This window comes from Pituophis catenifer, unplaced genomic scaffold, assembly GCF_029215685.1.
Source record: "Pituophis catenifer annectens isolate HBS135680 unplaced genomic scaffold, rPitCat1.0.hap2 SCAF_2, whole genome shotgun sequence".
In the NCBI taxonomy this organism is placed as follows: Eukaryota; Metazoa; Chordata; class Lepidosauria; order Squamata; family Colubridae; genus Pituophis; species Pituophis catenifer.
This window is the reverse complement of record NW_027256882.1, coordinates 238,624,482-238,650,831: the sequence shown is the minus strand read 5'-3', so window position 1 is coordinate 238,650,831 and position 26,350 is coordinate 238,624,482. Positions and strand designations below refer to the sequence as shown.

General features: G+C 40.9%; 1 protein-coding gene across 2 annotated transcripts in view; it reads left to right on the top strand.

The window, feature by feature from the left end:
* CDC42SE2 (CDC42 small effector 2) overlaps nucleotides 1–26,350 on the top strand; it is a 75,109-nt gene that overhangs the window by 878 nt on the left and 47,881 nt on the right. The window lies entirely within an intron of this gene.

Below are 26,350 nucleotides of genomic sequence, written 5' to 3'. Positions count from 1 at the left end.
TGTGTTTCAATTGATTTAATAAATGCGGGTATTTTTTTTTTTTTTTTTTTGCCCCGTGGCTCTGTTCTCCTTTTCAAAGGAAAAGGAGCGGCGCTGAATGAGAAATACGGTAGCCTGTCGCGAAAAAGCATCGAACCAGGGAAAACACTAGAAATAATAATAATTTTAAAAAGGGTTTGGTTGATGGAGATGAGGGATTGGGGGGGGGATGCACTGCTGCTCAACTAGCCAGCCATAGGGATGGAAGCAAGAGGAGGTGGGGAGGGGGGTGTCTCGCAGTGGCAAAGAAGAGGAAATATTTCCCTTTCTCTGCCATTTTTGCAGAAAGCAAAGCCTCATGAATAGGTGGTTAAAAATGTAAACCTTTGAACGTTTAACTAAGGACGAAGAGTGGCCTGTGTGGTTTCCTAATGATGAGTTCAAGGACTGAGAAGCTTTTCTCGTTGCTGTCCTACATTGTTATTCATCATCAGCATAGGAACTAAATTAAATATTTTGGCATTTTCATATGGATTTAAAGCAAGGGAGAACACAGGGCAGGCTTCTCCCCCGTTATATATGGGTACTGTGTGATGGCATCGATGCTCTTAATAGGGATTTCAGTCTGGTAAATTGGAAGAAAGTGAGAATCTTTGGATACTGTGATGTTTGTATTTGGTGGGAAGGTACATCCACCCTTCTTGATACTTTTCGGAGGATATTTTAAAAATTGCTTCTTCTGCCCTGGTGTAATAGCAGAGAGGAAAAGCTTAGCTAGATGGTGCTTTAACAGGTTGTTCAGCACAACAGTAGTATTTTTTGGCCTCAAGGACCAATGGTAGCTTTACTTTTTTTTCCCCCTCATGTTGTAAGAGAGGGTGCGGTACCTGCTCTGTAATGCCGCACTGCTAGCAGCAGATAGCAACCAAGGCTTCTATGCATGGACGGAATAATATTTCTGCCCTCTTTCAGAGTCTTATCAGAAGAACAGATAAATGTTGTTTTCGGCATAATACTTTAAATTTCCTAAGAATTTTTTTTTATAAACCTCTGCATGAAATTCAATGCTGAATTAGGCCATAATGTGCAATATGGTTTTTTTTGTTCAAGTATAATTTTTTATAATTGTTTTTCTGGTCAAGTTTAATCCTCTTCGGCCATCCATATTTGTAATAGTCTAGTACTTAAATACCTTTATCAGTGTTAAAATTTATTAAAACTAATAAACTTTAGTTTTACCGTATACTGCCTTTCTATGATAGGTTTTACCTAATACTGTTGATTTCATTGTGATATAGTCAATTTTAGTTTGCTAGAAAGTTTTGAGATTTATATGGCCCGTTTGCTAGAAGGTTTTGAGATTTATATGGTTTTAAATCAGTGTTCTCATTTAAAAATAAGCATATTTATGTCATGATAGAGAGACACTGCTGCAGGTCCGCCCTTGGCCATGGAAGCATGCTGAGTGACTATGGGTTAGTTTCTCTTTCTCAGTTCAACCTACCTTCTCCAGCATGGTTGTATGGAAAAATTGGAAGAATTGCCTTGAGTTTCTGAAGTAAAGTGGATTATAAATCCAATAAATAAATAAATAAATTTATTTATTTGTATTAAAGATAGTTAAACTCTTGTTCCATATCAAAGAATCATTTTTTTGCCTGACTGTATATAGTATGCATATCTCATATATAAATGCAATGTATTTGTCATCCAATTTCTAAGCAAAGACTGAGAATAAAATATCCCAATCAATATAATGGACAGAAAAATAAGCATGCACCATGCTGTGATATAGTCAACATTTCTTCCTAACTAAGTGCTCATAACTATTTAATCAATATATAATCAGTACTCAATAAATCCTGAAATCAATCATCCACATTTTTCCATAATTAAAAAATCCCTTCATTAAAATATACATTTACCATTTAGAAATAATTTGAGTTTAAAATACCACACCTGCTATTTGTTTTAACTAAAGCAATGACTGCATCTTATTTTGGGTGGATTACTCTAGTTTTATGTTGGAATATATCACAATGGAAGAAGGCAGTGGTGTTTTCATACTGCTCTCTTCACCCCCAAACATGAATATTTCTGTGAAATCACCATGAATTGAACTTGTGTCTTTACTGTTTTTACGGTAAAGATAACAGGACCTAATCTTCTCGTAATAAGAATAATGATGATTCTTCAAATTAATATTTTTCCAGGAGAGATAGAATGCTGGAGAATGCTAGATAAATTCTTAATATGGCCTAAGTCCTGAGGAAGAACATTGGAGATATAAAAGCCTTCTCTGTTAATTGCAATCCAACAAAGTTGCCTTTAAATGTTAATAATGCATTATACATTTGTTGGTAAATGGAGGTAGGGACATCCTCAGCTTTTTATGTTGTTGAGTCATTTCTCATTGTGTCCTCATTTTACCTTTTGGCCCTATGTTAGGCATATAATTCCTTGATGTGTCTATTGTTGGCAGTGTAAAAGTAACTCATGCTGTTTTTCAGGGATGCCATGTTCTGGTTTATCTCTAAGCCCAGCACAAGATCCCACATGGGTAGAACATTTATTCCCAACTTGGTAGCTTTGTTAGTATGGTTCTCCGGGTAGCTCAGCTAGTATATTAGAAATGCAAACATTAACCTTAATCTTGGTTTAATTTCAACTCAAAGGACATGATGTACTACCCCTACGTTTTCACTTTTGAGCCCTCTCACCTTTATTCTGATCTGTTCCATTGAAACCATTCATCTCAATAATATTTAATCTCTAACTGAGCTTTCTACATCTAGTATTACCACCATAAAGTCTTTACTTATGCCAGCTACTACACAATAAAAGTCATTTCTGTTTTTACTTCCTCTCTCTCTTCTAGCAGATTTTTTATTTGAACTGACTTCGCACCATTGTTTCTCTGCAAAATGCCATAATGGTACTATATATTAATAACCAAACTAGAATTTCATCATAGATTTGATTTACTAATATAGTTCTCATCTATGGAATGGCGATTGATACGTTAATGACCATTTCTTTATAAATGCCTCTACAAACGTTTATATTTTGTTTACATTTTTGTAATTGTAAACTAAGACACTTTTGCTAGCTTCAGTTTAATTTCCATGATTTACTAAGTTTGAACATTACTAATAGGGTTGATATTTTTCAGAACTTGCAGTATTTCTTGTACTTTTTTCCCCCTTTAATCTGTGTCTGCCTTTTTAAAAAACTTACATCGCCACTTCCTCTTTGCTAGAACATGCAAAGTTTAAGTGTTATAAATCTCAAATTGTGAAATACTTGCATATGAATTGTTCTATTAATAATCAGTTTAATAGAAATATTTTACTCTTTAAAAACATTTAAATAAATCATTACAAGACTGGGTTCATACAATACAGTTTTAAAGTGGTGTGCATATGCATATACAGATACACATACACCCATAGATACATGCAAAACATTTTATGCTTTAAAAATATCATTACCAATCTTTCAGTTTTATTCAGGAGTAAATTCTACTGTGCGTAGTTGTGCTTTACAAGGACTATAAGCAGTATAAGGATCAGAATTGCTCAAATGCCCCTCCCCCCAACTATTTTCTCTTGTGAGGTATGAAATCAAAAGTACTGTGTAGATCTTAAAGAACAATTGTTGATCCCTATATTATATTTTCCACATGTACTGCTACAACTAATGAAAAAATTCTGGGATTTCCAGATTTTCATTTTCAGTCTGAAACTCTGTAACCCTAAAGTGCAATGAGATTTACCAACAAACCTGTGGCTGGATATGAAATTCTGAAAAAGTAGTTTATAGACTGCTTTATTAGGACATACGTAAGCAAAGATGGTGTCTTGTCGTGACAGAAAGGCAGCAAAAGAGAATTTTCAGCATTTTGTTGTGATATTTTTACCTGGTAACAGGAGAAGAATAGCCCTTTGACCTCAGTCAGAGAGAGAGAGAAAAGTGGACTAAACAGTCAATAGAAAAACAGGAAGTAGATTCAAAATTATTTGTATGTGTGCTTGTAAATTGTTATGCCTTTTAGCTGCTAGTTTTTTAGCTAAATTATTTGGTAACAGGGCTGTGAACACAGTTTATGTGTTACAGCTACTTAACATTTTTAAAAATAAATGTCCTGTTAGGTCTAAGAATTCTATAATGAAAAACAGATTGTGGAGATCAGTCAATTAATCTCTGTCTTGTACATGAAAGTCTGATTGTGATAGAGATTACCAATTACTGTATTCTTTACATCATTTTTAAAGATGTGAGTTTTGCTCCCTCCCCCTTTTCATTATTTCCTTCTTGATTTGTTGTTAAAATGAATTCCCAATCATTTGGAAACTAAATCAGTAATATGACATCTTCATTTATTTATATTAGAATTTTAAACAAGATCTGTAATAACGTTTCAAGTAATTATGGCTTGCTTTTTAATAAAAGGATTTATGATTGGAAATGAGTTATGAAGTTGAAAGGTCATTAAGAAAGAAATAATGTTTCACTTCTGTATAAGTATTCTCAGTAATTATTTTTGGCAGCCTGATTTTTTTTAGATTTTTTTTTTCTTTCCACGATATAGTACTTATTCTGAATTTGTTTCAACTAATCACGTGACAATAAAGCAAAGTACCTTCTTGTTTGTTCTACTATGTCAATCAGCTTTCAGTTTTACCTTCAGCAAAGGTACTTTCATTCTGTCTAACAAAACCTTTAAAAACTTCTAAATTCTATTTGATGCTTCACCAGATTTGTATATCTGGACAACTTGTGAAAGAATCCAGAATGGATCGATATGGAAAGATAGGTGCATGCTAATCTATATCTAGCATCATATACTTTGCTCTTTAGCTTAAGCATAGTTTAAGAAGAATAAAACCAGATGGTTGCTGCCTACAGGGCTTGTAATCTTAAAAATATAATACAGGTAGTCCTCAATTTATGACCACAGTTGAGCCCAAAATTTATGTTCTTAAGTGAGACATTTGTTAAGTGAGTTTTGCCCCATTTTACAATATTTCTAGCTACAGTTGTTAAGCGAATCATTGCAGTTTTAAGTTAGTAACATGGGTTGTTAAGTGAATCTGGTTTCCCATTGACTTTATTTGTCAGAAGGTCACAAAAGCTGTTCACATGACCCCAGGGACACTGCAACCATCATAAATATGAACCATCCGAATTTTGATCATGTGACCATGGGGATGCTGCAACGGTCATAAGTGTGAAAAATGGCCATAAGTCACTTTTTCAGTGCTGTTTTAACTTTTGAATGGTCACTAAACGAACTGTTGTAAATCGAGGACTATCTGTAGATAAGGGACATCGAAAGAAGGGGAAGGGACAACCAAACAAGAAGAATAAAAAGGGAACTCATCCTTAATACTTCATGGTTCTTTACTAGAAAGGTATGATGGAAATGGCGCTGTACAGGAAGACTTTGGAGATACTGTCATCCCCAGGAACAGACTGTGCTCCTTTTTCATCACACAGTAGTTGATTGTAAAGAGACAAAGATGCTGAGCCAAACAAAACACCTGCAGCCAGCAAGATAATAACATTTCATTGTCTGCTGCTTCTCTTCCTCAGATGGCTTTTGGTTCTGATAGCCTCTGTGAGAAATGAATGGACGTGTTACTTTTGTTTGTAGAGTTGTAGGATGATTAGCAGTAGAAGGCAACTGCAACTAGTCTCTCTCTCAGTGGCAATATAAAGTCTTTAAACTGAGCCTTATTTCTGGTGACCATGTTTTTCACTGGCATCTTCTGGGGTTTTTTTTCCCTCTCCAGCTTTCAAAACTACCACTCTTGGATTTTCCAGTGGTCTTCCATCCATCCAAGTATTTACACAGGTACAACTTGCTTAGTTTTTTCCAAGGGTTAGCTAAGTACAGTACTTGTCTGGGATTTTTGCTGGGAAATTTGGTGTCATTTACAAATGGCAGGTATGTTCAAATGAACTGTAACTAGGGTACATCTAGAAGGAGACTCCTTTTGTCTTCAAGGCATGGCTGGGTAATTATCTTTTTTAAGGCAGTTGCTGCTGTATAAATTCTTGATAATCTACTGTGCTTCCAACATGATGAAACAGCATTTGTTGGTGCATTGTCTTATAATCGCAGGAGTGGAAGGAGTTTGAAAGGCTGAGTGTGATCCATTTGTGTTTATAGGTCAAAGTAGAAATATAATGCTCTGATTGAGGAAGAAGGGGGGGGTCTGATAAATTTATGTACAGGCAGTCCTTGACTTACGACCCCAATTGAGCCAAAAAAATATGTTGCAAAGTGAGAAATTTGTTAAGTGAGTTTTACTCCATTTTACAATTTTTCTTGCCACATTTGTTAAATGAATCACTGCAGTTGTTAAATTAGTAACACGGTTGTTAAATGAATCTGGCCCATTGACTTTGTTTGTCAGAAAGCTACAAAAGGGGATCATATGACCCCGGGACAGTGTGACTACTATGAGCCAGTTAGTCAAGCATCCAAATATAAATCACCTGACCATGGGGAGGCTGCAATGGTCATAAGTGTGAAAAAGGTTACAAAGTGCCATTGTAACTTTGAACGGTCACTAAATGAACTGTTGTAAGTAAAGGACTACCTGTATTATTATTATTCAGGACTTTAAATATCAAAAGGACTTTGTTGTTATTTAAGATTGTTTATCTTGAAAATTGGGCTTACGATGCTGTTAATATTAAAACAGAACAGTTATGAATTTCCAGTCTTCAAATGCCTTCTCCTGTCCGAGGTCAAAGATGAAAATTGAGGAAAAATGTTACAAAACTAGTTTTATAGCTTAACAGGTTATTTAACTTGCATGTTAAATGGCTACAGTGGAGCGTAAAAATTCAGAACAGTACAGAAACTGTGATCACGAAAACAGAAAGTTGTAAAATGCATTTTGAAAGAGAACTATACCATATTCTCATGACTTGCATGTGATTGGATAGCTTTTTCCATCTATGTGGCTTAAAACAGCTGCTACTTAGTTTGTTAAAGGTTCTGGTTTCATCTGCCTACAACTTTTCATCTTCCCACTAACCAATGAAGGAAACATAAGAGTTTTCTTGAAAGACAATGGTCAATAGATAAGGCTACTAAGTTCTGCCCAGGGGTGGGTTTCTACCAGTATTACCACCGGTATTACCACCAGTTCGCTTCATGCACGTGCAGTGTATTATGGAACAGCTGAGACGCGGCAGTCGGCTCTGCCGCGTCTTTCAGCTGGGCTAAAAACTTCAACTTGTTAAGGGGTGTCAAACTGTCCGCCCGCGGGCTGGATGCGTCACGTGCAGGCCACGCCCACCCCAGCTCCGCAAAGGGGAAAAACAGTCGTGAAATGTCACTTGACGGCAACATGACACGGCGAATTTGATACCCGTGAGCTGGGCTATCGTTCAAGGCACCCTTCTGCATTCCTACCTGCTAGGAGTACAGATAATCCTTGCCTTTCAACAGTTAATTTAGCAAAGGTTCAAAGACACTGAAAAAAATGACTTATGACCATTTCCCACACTTATGACCGTTGTAGCATCCCCATGCTCATGTGACCAAAATTCAGATGCTGGTCCATATTTATGACGGTTGCAATGTTCCAGGGTCATGTGATCCCCTTTTACGACTGTCTGACAAGCAAAGTCAATGGTAAAGCCAGATTCACTTAACAACCATCTATACTAACTTAACAACTACAGTAATTCACTTAAGAACTGTGGCAAGAAAGCTCGTAAAGTGGGGCAAAATTCACTTAACCGTCTCGCTTAGCAGCAGGAATTTTGGTCTCAATTGTGGCCATAAATTGAGGACTATCTATATGTGCACTCTAAGACTTCTGTATGATGGAATAATGTTTTTGACTTGACACTTTTTAGATTCAAAAGACAATAATACTCCACTAATTTGGGTTATGATCTTCTGCTAATTTCTTTTACATTTTTCTTCATCTCAGGAATAGAACACTGGCTTTTTCAATTTGTAGGTCAATAAGTTCTTCATATAGTGAATTAATGTGTTGGTGCTCAGACAGTCCCCTTTTTTTCCTATAAAACCCTAATTTACTGGCATTGGAGAGGAGGGTATTTAGCTTGCAGTTCAAGATCTGGCCAATTTTTTTCACTCAATCCTTTGTTTAGAATAACAGAGTTGGAAGGGACCTTGTAGGTCATCTAGTCCAACCACTCTCTTCTTTAAAGCTTCCAGTGATGAAGCACCCACAACCTCCGAAGCTGTTCCATTGGTTGATTGTTCTCACTGTCAGAAAATTTCTCATTTCTAGGTTAAAACTTTCCTTGATCAGTTTCCATCCATTGTTGAGAGAAGTTTATGGGATCCAGGAATCCAATATTCTTCTGCAGGATAACTATGAGATGGTCTTTGAGTCTTTTTCCACTGTTTGTCAAAACAATATCAGCTAATGTGCTTGCTTCTATACCTAAAACACTTCTTTGCCTTCAGGTACAATAGCCCTAATAACCTGTAGTATGGATTGATATCAGGAAGAGAAGATCATAACTTAACTCCGTGATGGTGAACCTATGGCATGCGTGCCAGAGGTGGTACGCAAGCGCCTCTCTGATGGCACGCGAGCCATTGTCCCAGTTCAGTTGCACATGTGTGCGCGCCTCCCGCCGGCCAGCTGGTCTTCGGGTCTCTGCCGCGCATGCACACAGTGGTGGGGTGTGTGCGGGGGGCACGTGCATGCGGGGGGCATGTGCGGGGGGAGTGCGCATTGTATTTTAGGGGTTCGCGCACGTGCATGCATGCTTTCAGCACTCGGCCTAGAAAAGGTTAGCCATCCCTGACTTAACTACAGAAGTTTCAGAAGAGAGTTGCTATATAGATGCTCCATGTTTCGAATGTGGGAACAGTAGTGATATATAAAACAGAACAGTTATATATTAAAAGGGAATTGATATGAGATGGCTTTGCTCCTTATTAATTTTGAGCCAATTATTATTGGCTGGTGGTTTTTTTGTACAAGTTCTGTATACATTTTACAATTAGTGTTTTATCAAATAGGTCATTTTTGGATTCTTTCTCTGCTGATTTGATTCAGTCTACCCATGTTTATTTACTACTTTTTCTATCTCTGTGCATCTAATGAAACAAGCTCTTGTCCTACAAAAATTCTGTCCGCGCTAAACTGAGTAGCCTCTATGGTACACTGGTATTTATAGCTCTGTTGTTGACCACTGGCTTCCATGAACTAATGTTATTTTTCTGGAGGGATACCTCACTTAGAATTACCACTTAGTACTTGTACTGAATGTTATGGTATGTATCTTCACAATAGAGTAATTGCAATAGTACTTTAAGACACAAGTAGGCAAAATATTTAATTCTCTGCAGCTATTTTACAGCAGAACAATAACTTACTTGTTTAAAACAGGATTCAAAAACAGCAAGTCATTTGTTTGCCGAATAACTGAAGGTCACACATGGATTCTAAACATACTAAAGCATTATATGTTTACCATTTAAAAATATTTTTTCTTGGAGGATAAATTTATTTTCTCTCAAGCTTCACCCCAGATTCAGTTTCTGTAGCAAACTAAATCCATAAAGCTAAAATCTTCAGAAAGAAAGTAGGCGGTGATATATATGTGACATAAGTTAACATTCTAATGAATCCATTTTAATATGTGTATACGGTGATTTAGATATATATTAAATGAGATAATAAAACATATTCCCAGATATCCATTAATATTTTAGATACTGTTGTAGTAGAGAAATGTTGTCATGGGGCCATTGGGTTTTAAAAGTTTGAGCTTGGAACTTTTTAGTAGAGTTGTACCAAGCTTTCAGAAGAGTCTAGTGCCCCTCCTGAGAGTTTTAAGGCAGTCATGCCTTTCAAAATGCTGCCCATGTGCATCTGTTGGAAGAAATGTTCATCTGGGTTCAGTTTCAAGTGGGAAGAAAGACACTGGAAACATGGAGACTGCCTGGAAAGATGGTTTAATGGTGGACAGGACCAATAGTTTGAGGTCCTGGGCAAAAAGAGCACATGGGTGAGATAGGGAGAGAGATTTATACCCTCTCTTGGGCCCCGCCTTGGAGCTTCCTGTTCCTGTGTAAGAAATGTACTCTGATTGGTTGTCAGACACCCATGGGGCCATGCAGGGGTAACTTTGTAGGTTGCAGGTTGCAGGTTGTCTTGAGTCCCAGGCCTGGTTGAATCTTGCTGGGTGATGATGTAATGCAGGGGCTTAAGGCTTAATGGCTTTGTCCTGGTTTGGATCTTGAGTGAGGGCTAATCCTATCATGTCCTGAGGGCCATGTCTTTTGTTTTGTAGATAAGCTGGCCCAGCCTTTGTCTTGTAGATAGGTTGGCACCAAAATATCAGCTGCGGGGGCAGGGAGCTGAGGCTCTGAGTTTGTCTTTAGAAACATGTTTCTCCTTTAGGGAAAATATAATATTCTGCCTTTTTAATATTTCCTAGAATATTTCATTTTCCTAGGAGAGGGGCGGATGCTAACTTCCTACATATCCATAGGCTCTTTGTTTCACCAGCAGTCCCAGTAAAGGAACTCTCTACAAAGGACCCAAGAAGGCTCCTTAAGCAGCAACATTTAGCTTTCTGAAGGACATTATAGCCTCGTGGCTTTGAACAGGAGCTCTTCACAGGATAATTCATCGGATGTTCTGCACATCTGTCCTTAATATTGTCCTTAATATTTACTCTAATAAAAGCTACTTTGTTCATAATGTCACTGATAGTGCTACACCAATAACTAGAATATCAATTTATTGTAGAACTTTCTGTTGTACAGATAGTCCTCGAGTTACAACCACAATTGAGCTCAAAAGTTATGTCGCTAAGGGGAACATTTGTGGACTTTTGCCCCATTTTACAACCTTTCTTGCCACTGTTGTTAAGTGAACCACTGTAGTTGTTAAGTTAGCAACAAGGTTAAGTGAATCTGGCTTCTCCATTGACTTTGCTTGTCAGAAGGTGACAAAAGCTGATCACATGACCCCAGGATATCGCTTGTCAGACGGTCGGAAAAGAGGATCACATGACCCCAAGACACTGTAACCATCATAAATATGAACCAGTTGCCAAGCGACTGAATTTTGATCATGTGACTATGGAGATGCTGCAACAGTTATGTCACTTTTTTCAGTGCTGTCGTAACTTTCAGTGGTAGGTTGCCCCTGGTTCGGACCGGTTCACAGGAACTGGTACTAAAACCAGCAGGAGGCCCCGCCCAACAATGACCAATGTTGTCATTGTCGTTCTGCGCATACACAGAAGCAAGGTGAGCGAAGCGAGCGTGCGCACGCAATCCCGCTGCGAACCAGTAGTAAAGGTAACTACTGGTAGTTAAGGTTACCCCTGGTAACTTTGTATGGTCACTAAACAAACTTGTAACTCGAGAACTATCTGTATTTGTGACAAAGAAGACAGCATTTGATCCATAAGCCTTCATTTTCTACTGATAATGTCAGTACTATTTATCAGAATATTAGTCTTATCCCCTAATTTGATTTCTATATCCTGAGTGTTAAATTCTATTCTATTGTTTTCAGGATGTTTCTCTAATCTATCTAGATTATTTTTATTTTATTTCTGGCAGAGTGTTAAATGTCTCACCCAATCATTATCATCTTCAGATTTCCTAAGCATTGCCTCTACCTCATATATAACTAATTGATAAAAATGTTGATGAGTAGAACTCCAGGACTGAACCTGAACCTTTTATGTTACTCCCACTGTTACCCCATTTCTGTTTGATGAGAAATCATTGATAAACACTTGTTGAATATAATTTGCAAGCTATCTGTAAGCAGACTATCCTCAGCTTCTACACGGTTTAGGAAAGATGCATTTAGTTAGAGGTGCAGGCATGTGCCAGTTTCATATCAATGTGTACTTTGATTTCTTTGAAAATGAAATGCTGTACAACTCTACTTAACGTACCTACCAAGTTGTCATTTCATCCAGCCTATAATTAAATTTCTTAAGAGCCAGAACGTTATGGACTACTTTGCCAAATGCTTTGCTTAAATCAAGACATATTTATTGAATTTCCATAATTCACTAAAGAAGTATGAGATAAGTCTGGAAAGGTTGAAAAATGCCTGCTGGTTTCTGATAATTGTTCCCAATTTATTTAATCTCTTTACAGTATAACCTGCTTTACAATCTTTCTAGATATCAGTATCAAAATGACTCATCTGAATTTCCTGAGACCCTTTTTTCCCTATGATTGGAAATTATGGACATTCGTTTCCTGTTCATCTGATAGTTCACCAGGTCTCCAGATTTTTTAAAAAATGATGAATATAAGTCTAGCCACGACATCATCAAATTCATTAGGGTGCAGTTCATCTAGAACCAGATATTTAAATTTGTCCAAAGGTAATCAATATTTATTTATAGATATTCATCATATTTCTGTCATTGTTAAATTTCAAGACTTCCTTTTTATTCTGGTCTTCATATTGGCTTTTTATTAATTTTATTAAAGCTTATAAATTAATTTTATTAAAGCTTATAAATACAAAGATAAAACAGTGAATACAAATTAAAGAAAATAGAAACAGAAAAGAAAAAAAAAAGTGAAAGGTACCCTGTTTCCCCCAAAATAAGACATCCACTGATAATAAGCTCAATTTGAGCGCATGGCAATAAGGCCAAGCACTTATTTCAGGGTTCAAAAAAATATAAGATAGGGTCTTATTTTCAGGGAAACACGGTAGAAAAAATGAAGAAAAAAAAAAAAAGATACATGAGATGACTTCCTCCATCCCCCAGGAGAAGTATGAACAATTTAGATAACATTTCACCAAAACTTCAATTTAAAAATTGCTTCTTCCCTTATCTCATCCCTTAGCAATAATCAAATTGCAAAAACACATCATTCAGACCTAATCATCTAAAAGTTCACTAAGAACTACCCCCAAATATTAACATAATTTAATCTTAATTTTAAAAAATCAATTTTATAATCTAAATTTACCACTTTTTCTAAAAAAAAAAAAATAGACCAAAAGAATGTCTTTCTCGCCTTCATAATGACTTAATTGAATCCATACCTTTCTGTTTGAGGAGATTGAGCCAAATAAGACTGAATTAACTATATCTTAAGTATACTTAATGGACAACTAATCTGATTTTGTAGTGTTTTGTCATTAGTAGATTCTATAATGCTTTCATGGCTGAGTTTGAATTACTAAATGTGAAAGTGTGTAACTTCCACAAAAACTTGTGCTTGTGCTTTCTCATCTTTCTTTGGAAGACAGAGAAACAATAAAAGAAAATTGAGCCCTATTTTTGCATATGTTAACTTGTCACATGTTAACTGCGAAATGTGTTTTAAAAACAACTTAGTTCAGTCTTTAAAAAAAGTCCCGAATAGCTTAATTGGAATATATGAACATATTTTTATTGTTATTTTAGAATCTCAAAGAAGATCTTACTTATTTCCAGGCCCTTTTTATTTGTACTTACTTGTTAAATTCATGCCTGTCCTACACCCAGACATTTAAGATAAGATATTCACTACTCAACAGTCCTATGATTGAGAAAGAGGATTGGCCAAATTACCATTTGATGAGTTTCTGTGATTTAGCTTGAAATTGGTCCTATGCCTTTCTGATCATAATCCAAGCACCTGACTTTCCTTAATTTCATTTTCTGAAATAGGCAGATAAAACTCAAAATATTTTGTAATCCATTTTTTTAACACTGTCATTTTCAGAGTTATTTGGATCTCTATCTGAAAAGCTCTCCTAATTATGTACCTGTGTCGAAAACATCTGTTGGTTCTTGTCTGCAGCATTTCTCCTTTAATAAATCCCCACTCCAAAAGCATATAACCCATTATCTGAGCTCCTTTTCTTTCCCTCCCCTGTGAGGAGTACAAGTCACTATGGGCAGCCTTATCTATGCTTTGCAGATTACAGGTTCTAGAGGTAAGTGCTCTGTTGTGCAATGAAAGCATGTGTAAGTGCTTGATTTATTAAATAACACACAATCCCCTTGCTGAGTGATGAGACTGCTCAGCTAACATTTGCAGTGTTTGCCAAAACTTTTTCAAACTGACATTTAAAAGTTAGAAACTTTTATGGTATCAGCTTCTCTAGGAGAGCTCCATAAAAGAGCTGAGTATCCATAAAATGTTCGCCCCAGCTAGTCTTCCAGTCTGAACATGTACAGAATCTGTGATACAGTCTGCACGAAAGAGATTATTTTGGCCAGCAGTATTTAATTTATTCAAGCATGGTGTTTCACATGAATAGTATCAGACTATTCTTTTACTGGTTATGGTCTTTCCTGATAATCCCTGTACAATGATTTGATGCTTATGTCCAAGGCCAGTCAAAGATTTTTTGCTATGTTCTGCCTGAAGTGCGCAGCGGTCCTTCGTAGTGTTACAGGGCATGCTTGAATAAAGATCGCATGTCATATATGAGCACACATTTTGAGATTTCAATTCTAGTTAGTATCATTGCAAGGCTTCTCAAGCGAACCTTAGACTCCTAAATTAATTGCCATGCAAGCAATTTTTTTTTTTTTTTTGCACATTTGGCCCCACCAGTTGTGTAGGAAGGCATGCTATACAATTTTCAGTGGGCACTGGGTGGGATGCAGATTATATTTTTATTATTGTAAAGACATGATCATTGAGACAATATTCAAGAACTTAGTTTGGATCTCATTGGTTTCTTTAATATAGTCTAACCCTGGATTTTTAAAACATAGTTTATTAAATAAGCCACAGTGACTGAATTTACACAATACCGAAATATAATCCCTGAATAAAATGCCGCAATATCTGGGTGCCTTGTTCTTCTATTATATTAAACCATTATATGGTTAATTTTATTTGGGAGTGTATAGAGCAGCATTCCCTAACCTTTCTGGCTTGGCAGACCAGCGGAAGTGGTGTGGGAGGAGAGGGGATAATTTCACGCATGTGTCTACACCACTTTTACAAATGCAGCTTCTTACATGCGCATGCATGCCACTTCCACAGCCCAGTTTTCCAGTGCGCTGCTCCCACAATCCATAGATGGGTTCTATTCCACTTGTCCTGACAGTTAGAGTGAAAAAAAAAAAAATTTCTCCTTCGTGCTATGACCACACCCACCTTTCCCAAGAACCTCCAGTCTTTTTTTTCACTCTGTCCCTGGCAGGACTGCAGTGTTTCCTCGTGCTATTTCTAATTGCGGTGATTAGTTGCTTTTAGGTGATTTCTTTTATTTTTGATTGATTTTGTGATCGGTTTGAGAGCAGAAGATCTCTGGCCGCTGCGGAGGCGCGCGTGGCGGCTCTGGGGCTCCAGGCCGCCTCACGCCTCTCTCGTTCCATCGGATCGCAGCTTTCGGCACTCTGACTCTACGGGGCGGAGCCGAAGGGCCTAATTAGCCGCCGGTGCCGAGGGGAGGCAGCTGGTGAGCTGGCTTGCCTTTCCGCACCTTACCTTAAGCTCTCAATTTAGCGGGCGGCTCCGGAGCGACTGCACGGGATCGAGCAGGCTCCGACGTTTTCCCCTCCGCTGATCACCTGCTGGGCGCAGTTTCCGTCTCGAGCGGCTTCACAGCTGCCGTTAAGACCGCCATTCCGCAGCTTGGAATCCACGACAGCCCTTGCCGCCCAGCAGTTGCGGTCGCCATTTTGTAATCGCGGCGACCGCCATTTTCCTCCGGCACGTTCGCTACTCCATAGCTCGCCTACAATAATTCATCAGGGAGGCGGCTGAGAGCTTTTCAGCGGAGAGGGGAGGCCCGCCTATCAGGACTTGACTGCTCACCAGATAAGTCATCTTCGCCTTTTGGCGTTTTGGCGGGTTGTGGCCTCTTTGAAGTGGCCGTGGAATAGAAAGGGGGTGAGGCGAGTTCCCTGTTCACTTGGCGGGACAGCGCCATCTGGAGGCATTATCCAAGGTGCCCGGTAGCACTTATAATAATTATGGCTGACACACCCCTGTCATCAGACTCAGAGACTGAGGTCAGCCCGCCTATGCCTTCCACCTCTCACAGGCAGAAGACCGGCAAGGGGACAGTTTCAGCTGGCCATTCCTCATCTCAAGCCAGGTCTTCTGCGGCCCAAGATAAGGACGCTTTGCGGCGCCACAGGGCATTGGAAAAACAATACGATAAGGCTAGGAGGGCTAGCCAAGCCTCAACGGTGTTGGGTGACCAGACCTCCCTGCAAAGGTCGGCTAGTCCGGGCATCAACACGCAAGATCAGCCTTCCGCGCCTCCCCAGTCTCAGTTGCGGGGCGTTCAGGCTACTAAAGCTATGCCGTGGGGCCTAACCAGGGGGGTCTCCATGTCCTTGCCGGACGTGTCATCAATCGGTGGAGCGACATCTGCATACCCGCTTCACCGCCAGCCAGAGGCAACCTTCACGCCCACAGCTGCTGGCATGCGTACAACCGACGGCAGTCTGATGGGGAATCAAATTGACCTCCAGTCATTTTTCTCGTCGGCCCTGTCATCGCTATGGGCTGCGAGTATGCAACAAGGGATTGTCCCTCCCCAGCAACAACTTCCCGTCCCGCCACCACCTCCCCCTGCGAGGGCCCAGGCATTTCACAAAGACAGTGTCTCTCCATCCGAATCTGAACAGGAGGAGGAGCTGCCTGAAGATGTGGAATTGTCCGAGGACGAGGACCTCCCCCCGGATACCCCGGCTTTCACTGGACTTTTTAAGCCGTCGATGTTTAAATCTCTACTGCACAAAGCCCGTTTAGCCACTAAATTTGAGCAAACATCATCGTCCGCTTCCGAGTCCCAGGCTGCAGCGGGTCCTCATGACGCACTTTTTCGCATTTCTACTCCAAACAAGGATTTCATCCCTTGCCCTCAGTTGTTTACGGAGGTCGTTCGTTCTCCGTGGGTCCAGCCTGGCTCCCTAACAGCGCCCAGTAACCAGGACAAAAAGCTGTTTTGTGCGGCACCCGAACTGGAGGCTCTTCTGGAGTTGCCGACTATAGATACCCCGGTAGCAAGCCTTTCGTCTTCCTCGGCTGTTTCTACAGACCCTTTAGATAGCCTCAAGTCGGAGGATCGCAAGACTGAACTATCCTTTCGGAAAGCTCACCAGGCGGCCGCCTGGGCAATTAAAACCGCCACAGCGACGTCGTTTTTTAACAGGGCGACTCTGATCTGGCTAAGACAGCTTCAAGAGCGTCTGCCTCCGGAAGAAACCAGGTGGCACCAAGATATCAATAAAATAGTGGCGGCCGTCGAATATTCTGCGGACGCTTCCTTGTCTTCGGCGAAATTCGCCTCCCGTATGATGGCCTCGACGGTTACATCACGCCGCTTGTTTTGGCTCCGCAACTGGAAAGCGGAGGCCAAGGCAAAGTGGAAACTGGCGGCTGCCCCTTATGAAAGTGCCAAGCTGTTCGGGACATCTTTGGATCCGCTGTTAATAGAGGATAAGGACAAGAGAAAAGTCCTCCCTTCTTCCTTTCGGCGTCCTGAACGCCGGTACGCCCTGTACCCCCAACGACAGCCCTTTCGGGCATATTCGGGATCAGGGGGATCTTCTTCTCAACGTTTCTCATCCTTTGGAGGGGACAGATACCCGGATCGACAGCAGTCCAGAGATCGGGGGAGGTACCAGCCCCCAGCTAGGAAACCTGGCCGAGGATCCGGGTACAAGCCTTTTCGCAGAGGCAAGTGACGCCCTGACACCCGCCCCCATCGGCGGTCGACTCCAGCGGTTTTATCGTCAATGGGAGGCGTCAACTGCGGACAATTGGGTGCTCCGAACCATTGCCCACGGACTGCGGATAGAATTCACCGGACAACCTCCACATCGTTTCCTGCGTTGTCCAATTCCATCTTCTCCGGTCAGGAGGGCGCTGATGGAAGAAGAGATCCAACATTTACTGTCCATCAGGGCCATAGAACCGGTCCCAGCGGAGCACCAGGGGCTCGGCTTCTACTCAGGTCTGTTTTTGGTCCCCAAAACATCGGGGGGCTGGAGGGGCATACTCAATCTGAAAACCTTGAACCTGTCGGTGCTCTATCGAAGGTTCAAGATGCACTCCCTCCGCTCAATCCTTGGCTGCGTCAGACAAGGGGACTTCCTACAGTCCGTGGACCTCCGGGAGGCGTACCTTCATGTCCCGGTGCATCCCGCCCACCGTCGCTTCCTCCGATTCGAATATTCGGGCTGCCACTACCAGTATTGTGCAATGCCCTTTGGGCTTTCCTCTGCCCCCAGGACGTTCACAAAATTGGTAGCGGTGGTGGCGGCCTCCCTACGAACCGTCCCTGTTCGAGTCTTGTGTTACCTGGACGACATCCTGGTTCTGTCCAGTTCAGCTACAGCGGCCCGCAACGACATTACCTGTGTGATCGATACCTTCCAACGACATGGGTTCACCATCAACGTTGCAAAGAGTCATCTCGTCCCGTCCACGCGTATCTTACACCTTGGGGCGGTGATAGACTCGGCTGTTGGGCAAGTTGCCTTATCTCCCGACAGAATCAAAAGTATCCGGGAGTCCATCAATCAAAGCTTGAGCCAACGCCGAGTTCCCCTGATCTCGCTGTCACAGATTTTGGGGAAGATGGTGTCGGCTTTCGACATTGTACCGTGGGCACGAAGCCATTATCGCCCCCTGCAGTGGTACCTCCTCCCCTTTCAGAGGTCGGGGCGCAGCACATCGGCCCGCAAGGTGGTTTTGCCACCAAAGATTCGGCTCTCCCTGAGGTGGTGGATCTCTCCAGCGGTCACTCGAGGCTCCTACTTCCTAGAGCCAGATCGACTGGTCCTTACCTCGGACGCCAGTCTCCAGGGTTGGGGCGCCCATCTCTTACACCTAGTGACACAGGGCCAGTGGTCTCCGACGGAGAGACAGAAGAACATCAACCTGTTGGAGCTCCGGGCGATTCGGCTGGCTCTCCTACAATTCCAGTCCACGCTCGAAGGCGCCCACGTGCTGATCCTAACAGACAACGTATCCGCCAAAGCGCATGTCAACCGACAGGGGGGTACGAGATCGAAGGCGCTCATGGTCGAGTCGGAAAGATTGTTCCAGTGGGCAGAACGTCACCTGTCCTCCATCAGAGCGGACCACATATCGGGGGTGGACAATGTACAGGCGGACTGGCTCAGCAGGGAGCGGATAGACCCTGCCGAATGGCAGTTGCACCCCCACCTGTTCCTAGAGCTCACCGCGCGATTCGGAACACCGGTCGTAGATCTGTTCGCCTCCCACCTGAACTCCCACCTCCCACGCTTCTTTTCCAGGTATCCGCACCCGAGAGCGGAGGACTGCGACGCCCTCAGATGCCCGTGGCCGGAGGGCCTTCTGTATGCGTTTCCACCAATACCTCTGATCTCCAGAGTAATCCGAAAACTGTTAGCCGAAAACGCAGAGCTCCTTCTGGTGGCGCCCAACTGGCCTCGGAGACAGTGGTACGCGGATCTGGTGGCCCTGTCGGCTTCCCCCGCGTGGGTGATTCCTCCTCATCGGCTCTCTCTGTGCCAGGGTGCCATCCGTCATCCGGACCCTCAGTGGCTCAAGTTGACCGTCTGGCACTTGAGAGGGCCATCATGAGGAGAGATTGTCTATCAGATGAGGTGATCGGAGTCATTCAGGCATCTCGCCGACCATCGACATCCAGAATTTATCAGGCAACTTGGAAAGCGTTCTGCATTTGGTGTGGCGAGCGGCACTTGGATCCGGCGTCAGCGGATGTTCCTTCAATCCTGGAATTTCTTCAAGCTGGCCTGAAGAAGGGTCTCGCACCTTCCACACTGCGCAGACAGACCGCCGCATTATCTACTGTGCTCACTTGTGCGCCCTATCCGACGTTGGCCCATCACCCTCGAGTTAAGAGTTTCTTGCATGGGGCTTCTAATATTTCTCCTCCCATAGTGCACCGATTTCCTTCCTGGGACCTTCCCTTTGTATTACAGACACTTGTGGAGCCACCGTTTGAACCGCTGGACTCCATTTCTCTTAAACATCTATCTTTTAAGGTGGCATTCCTACTCGCCATTACATCTGCGAGGCGGGTGTCAGAGTTGGCAGCTTTGTCAATACGGAAGGACCTTTGTATCTTCCACAGCAACACAGTCGTCTTGAGGTTGGATCCAACCTTTACACCCAAGGTGAACTCTCTGTTTCACCGGTCTCAAGAACTGGTGTTACCGGATTTTTGCCCATCACCTCGGCATCGTCAAGAGCGGCGCTGGCATCGTCTGGACGTTAGACGGGCTCTGAAGCACTATATTCGTCGCACTGCCTCCTTCCGTCGTACGGAGGCCATGTTGGTGTCGTTTCACCCGACTTCTATGGGGTTGAAGGTCTCGGCCCCTACAGTGGGGCGTTGGATTAAAGCCTGTATCTCCATGTCTTATGAGATCAAGGCCAAGCCTGTACCTGGCAAGATCCTACCACACTCTACTCGCAGTGCTGCCGCAACAGCTGCTTGGTCTTCCCAGGCTTCAGTACTGGATATTTGCAGAGCGGCCACGTGGACATCTGCATCACCCTTTATTAGACATTATAAGATCGATACGTATGCCTCGGCGGAGGCCTCTTTTGGCCGCAGGGTGTTGCAAAATGTGGTGTCTGACCCGGGACACGGGAGCAGTAAGCCTCCCGCCCAGGGACCGTGAACTTGGGTATATCCCATCTATGGATTGTGGGAGCAGCGCACTGGAAAACGGACGTTGTCTGGTCTGAACGTCCATTTTCTGGGCGCTGCGACCACAATCCATCCCCACCCTTTTTGTTGGGGCTTCCTGCTCATTTGTTGGATTTGACTTTGATCGTTGTCCGAGTTGTTGTTTCTTACTGTTCATGGTCTGGTTCCAGTGTCCTCGTGACAAAAAAGACTGGAGGTTCTTGGGAAAGGTGGGTGTGGTCATAGCACGAAGGAGAAATTTTTTTTTTTTTTTCACTCTAACTGTCAGGACAAGTGGAATAGAACCCATCTATGGATTGTGGTCGCAGCGCCCAGAAAATGGACGTTCAGACCAGACAACGTCCGTTTCCGAACAGGTGTGGTCCAGCAATGGGCCACGGACTAGGAATTGGGGATCCCTGGTATAGAGGTTTAAATCATGGTTTATGTAAACTTGATCTGTGAACCATTGGTTATTCAAACCATGACATAACCACAACCTAACCATGTGTTTGCAGGTTTTGGAAACCAGAATGGAAATATGTTATATGTATTTGATATTTTTTTTCTTGATTTTTCTTAAACTGCTCCTTTTACAATATTTATTATAGAGCTCAATCACAGTTGTAATAATTAGCATAGACTACTGTGTCTCATTGGAAGTTCCTTTTCCCCTTTCTTTAAAATTTTTCTGTGTAGCAAATGATGATATTAGCATATTACCGCAACTTTTTGAGGAATCGTCTGACATTCTGCATAGGCACTGTATTCTTTGTGCTGCTAAGTAATGTTAAAATAATGTTCAGATTCTTTTAGTTTATCTAACAGAAAGTTAGATAAACTTTATCTAAACTATCTAACTGAAAGTTAGGAAGTGTGTCTTTTTGCTAATCCTGGAGCGTAACATCCTTAATAACATATTGAATTGTCCATATATCATTATTTATCTTTCTCATTCGGATTACTTTGAATGAAATATTGTGAACGTATCTAACTTTTGCATAATGCAAAGGTGTTGGGTGTTTTATCAACTATGATTCATCTGTGGCTCGGAATGTGACCGCTTCTTGGTAGTTTATTGTACTTTAGCTTTTGAAAGAATAAGCCAGTATTACAGTTTGATCAGTGTTCAAGAAGGTAGATCTCATTGGGACATGACAACATAGGTTGCCTGGTCAGGATAGTGGCTTCAAATAGGTTTGATAGCTGGACAGAAATATATATATATATATATATATATATATATATATATATATATATATGGATGGATTGATGGATGTAAAGATAACACAGCTTGCATTATATGTGTATGTCTATAAGAATATGTGTGTTTAAATAATTGCCATAGGAGGCCTCAGTCATATGTGAAATATTAAGACCGATACAGTCTTTTTCTCACAAATCCAATTTCTGATATTCCCTATCTGCTAAAGACAAAATCCTGAAAGGGAAGCTGCTCACAACACAGCCTGTAATCTCCTTTCCTTCATATTTAAATATTAATATCACTGTGATTCAAATTATGATAAAATCTTATGACAGAACATAAATCATTAATAGTGAATTACTGTAGTTAATAATAGTTAACAGTGAATATAACATGATTAATATTAATTATATAATTACATTAATGACTGAGCATGCTGTTGCTTTACTATAAGGCCAGATAATCCACTGCTGTGTCCCAGTGGTTCTATTAGTGCTAAAAATAAACCAGTTAATTTACTTAAATATTACTGGCTAATACATCAGATGTAAATACCAGAAGGTGCCATATTTGCTAATGATTTGATTTTATCCATTTATTTCCAGTATTTCTATCCTGTGTTTCATCTGGAAAGGCTAAACCAATAATTACAGGTAGTCCTCGATTTAGAACAGTTCATTTAGTGAACCGTTCAAAGTTACAACAGCACTGAAAAAAAGTGACTTATGACCGTTTTTCACACTTATGACCATTGTAGCATCCTCATGGTCATGTGGTCAAAATTCAGAGGGTTGGCAACTGACTCATATTTATGTCGGCTGCAGTGTCCTGGGGGGTCATGTGATCCCCTTTTGCGACCTTCTGACAAGCAATGTCAACGGGGAAGCCAGACTCACTTACCAATCATATTACTAAGCTATCAATTGCAGTGATTCACTTAACAACTGTGGCAAGAAAGCTTGTAAAATGGGACAAACAAACTTTGGGCTCAATTGTGGTCATAAACTGAGGACTATGGCCCTATACAACCCTCATATTTAAAATCTAAAAAGGCAAGACATAATGAAAAATGAGGTTGGGAATGAAAAGGAAAACAAAAATCAGGCCCGACTTATTGATGTTACACAGTTTTCATTGTAATTTGATATACCCTGTTTCCCCCAAAATAAGACATCCCCTGATAATAAGCCCAATCGGGCTTTTGAGCGCATGGCAATAAGGCCAAGCGCTTATTTCAGGGTTCAAAAAAATATAAGACAGGGTCTTATTTTCAGGGAAACACAGTAATACAACTGAAATGCTATGATACTGTTGGCTACTCTTGGTTTCTTTTCATGGCCAGTGAGAGCAAAGCAACTCATGGAGTAGAACAGAACAATATCACTGTCTCAGATGATATGGCTCACTTTTCTCCCCTTCACCTCTTGTCATACTACAGACTGATAATATGGCTACTGAATAATCTACTGAAGGCCTATTTCATAAGCATATCCTTATGAAATAGGCCTATTTTATCAGCAGGATTTATGGTAACTTGATTTTTCTCTTACTCTGGTGCAGTCTGGTGGAATAGCTGCTGAACTTTCTTTCTCAGTAAACTAGTAGTCTTATACCATAAACATACTAATTTTATTTCCTAAATCAAATCATTATCAGTAAGCAAGCACAGAGAGAAGATGAAAAAGCCCACCTTTTCACCACTTTGATCTCTATTATTGGCTTGAAAGATACTTAATCTGAAGAGATTTGTGAAGCAACAAAATTACTAAATCATGTAGGATTCTTTTGCAATTTCTATCAGGCAGAGTAATTAGATAATAGGTCTTAATCAATTCTCCATGAAATATTTGGATTGGATTGGAATACAAATATTGGAATAGCCAATGTCAAGAAAAGTGTAATTCTTAGAGCTGGTAAATGTTTTTGTTCAGTTACACAGGTTCACAGAAGTATGCCCCAGAGTTAATTAGTTTTGTATCACTTCTTAAATTTTCAGTTTTTCAGAATTAGTCTTATTGCTTATAATAATTATTAGTCTTTTACTCTGTTCTGTAATTTGCTCTATTGAGAAAGAGAGCAAATTGTTTTGTGGTTTTGAATGTGTGTAATAAAAGTAAAATTAAATGGGTGTGTAATTACATTTTATTTAGAATGGTTACAATGACCAAGAAGTGGATAAGAAATAGGAAAAGTCCACTGCAGCCACCTGAGTCTGATTCAGCAGCTAACAAACAGCTTCAGTTAGCTTGCAAGATGCTAGCCTGAGAGAGTATTAATCCTAGTACAGATAGTCCTCAAATTATGATTACAATGGATCTTGGAATCTTGATTGTAAGTTGTTGCTGTCATGGCACAAAATGTGACACGACTTGATTTTATGATCATCTTTACAATGATTGTAAAGTAGATCATTGTGGCCATTAAGCGAATCCAATGGGCATTTTTTTTGGCATTCTGCTAGAAAGCAGCAAAAAAAATTGCAAATCATGGACACATGATTGCAGAATTCTACAACTCGTCATAAATGTAATCGCCCAAAATGCCATTACGTGACTGGGGAAGTAGGATAGCAGTCATAACTTCAAGGAGTGGTCATAAGTTTGTCATATCTTCATTAAGTGACCGGTTGTAAGTTGAGGACTATCTGTATGCAGTTTGTTCTGTAAAATTCATTGTGGATTATTCACTCAATTTTATTTTCAAGATGCTAATAAGGGCAACGACTGACCACCAAACGATAGCTGTACCACTCTCCCACTGTGGATCTTCTATGAATAATGATGTGCAAGGATCTTACTGGAGTCAGTCGTCCTCTGTATATAAAAATTTTGCATATTGCATTCCTACATTGAAAATGAACAATGTAAACTAGGTATTTATTCAGTGGCTTGTTGTGATGTTAGTCATCTTTTAACAAAACATCTAATTATTTCATTAGAACCTAAGAAGATAAAATTATACCCCGCCTTCATTTTTTTGTTTTCCATATAAATTCACTAAACATGCTAGTTGACATTATTTAAGTTTCCTTGACTATTTTGACATCTGTCTGTACATTTGTCACTCAAGCCCTAGTTATCTCCCATATGGACTACTGTAATGCTCTCTACATGGGGCTCCCCTTGAAAAGCACCCGGAGGCTCCAACTGGTCCAGAACGTAGCCGCACGGGTGATTATGGGCGCAGCTCGTTACGCCCATGTAACACCTCTCCTATGCGAGCTGCACTGGCTCTCGGTGGTCTTCCGGGTGCGATTCAAGGTGTTAGTTATCACCTTTAAAGCGGTCCATGGCTTAGGACCTGGGTACCTACGAGACCGTCTTTGGCCACCAATAGCCTCCCACCGATCAGTTCGTTCTCACAGGGAGGGACTACTCAGGGTACCGTCAGTCAAATTATGTCGACTGGCGACTCCCAGGGGGAGGGCCTTCTCTGTGGGGGCTCCAACCCTTTGGAATGAACTGCCCCCGGAGATACGGAATATCCCTGATCTCCATGCTTTCTGCCGTGCCCTCAAGACCCTGATGTTCCAACAGGCAGGGCTAAACATACAAACATGTGAATGATTTTTTAAATGTTATCTAATTCTGGGTTTTATTTAATTGACCAAACTAAGTAATAATTTTAATTAGCAATTTTATGATGTTTGTGTGTCTATATTTTTCTTGACTGTACACCGCCTTGAGTCCTATGGGAGAAAGGCGGTATAGAAATATAATAAATAAATAAATAAATAAATTTGGCATTTCTCTTTCCAAATATGGTCCCATTTTTCTAAGTAGCATATTAAACATAACTTTAGGTGAGAATTAGGTTGAGTATTTTGCACATTCTCTTTTTAATACAGATTTATTCACCCATCTTTTCCAACCACAGTTTTGGTTGTACATCTTTGTTGATTACAACCATTAGCACATTAATTGCCTCTTCAGCAGTTCTAAGGAGGATAGCAGTTTGCCATCTGTGCTTGATATTTTCCCGTTTGATCCCTGAATCCAACTTATTAGACAAATTTGTCACTCTCAACATCCATTAGTAGCTTCCTGAGGTGCTTCTTTCGATATTGCTAAGTGTTTTATATTCCTGTCCTTTCTAAAGAGGCACGATCAATGTTGCTTGTTCTGAAGTTATTACAGGTAGCCCTTGCTTACTGACCATTCATTTAGCAACCTTTCAAGGTTGTTACAATGCTTAAAAAGAACTTTATGGCCCCTTTATAACCAATTAACAATATTTGCAGCATTCCTCCGTCACGTGATTGTCATTATAGTCAGTATATCTCCTGTACCTGACCTGTGATATTTTTCTTTTTTTCCCTTCTTGCAGAACAAATATATTGAAGAAGGAATTGCAAGATAGTAAACTATTTGCTATTCTTGAAAGAAGCGAGATCATGCTGGCAACCTGGGGCAGCCAGGGATTGAGAACCACAGGCATGCTACACAAACAGCTGACAGTATTCTTTTGAAATCTCATTCTCTTCAATCTCTTCCCTCTGTGGGGTGAAGGGTAGGAGGAAAGCAAGCAATTTCTGTAGGCATCTCTC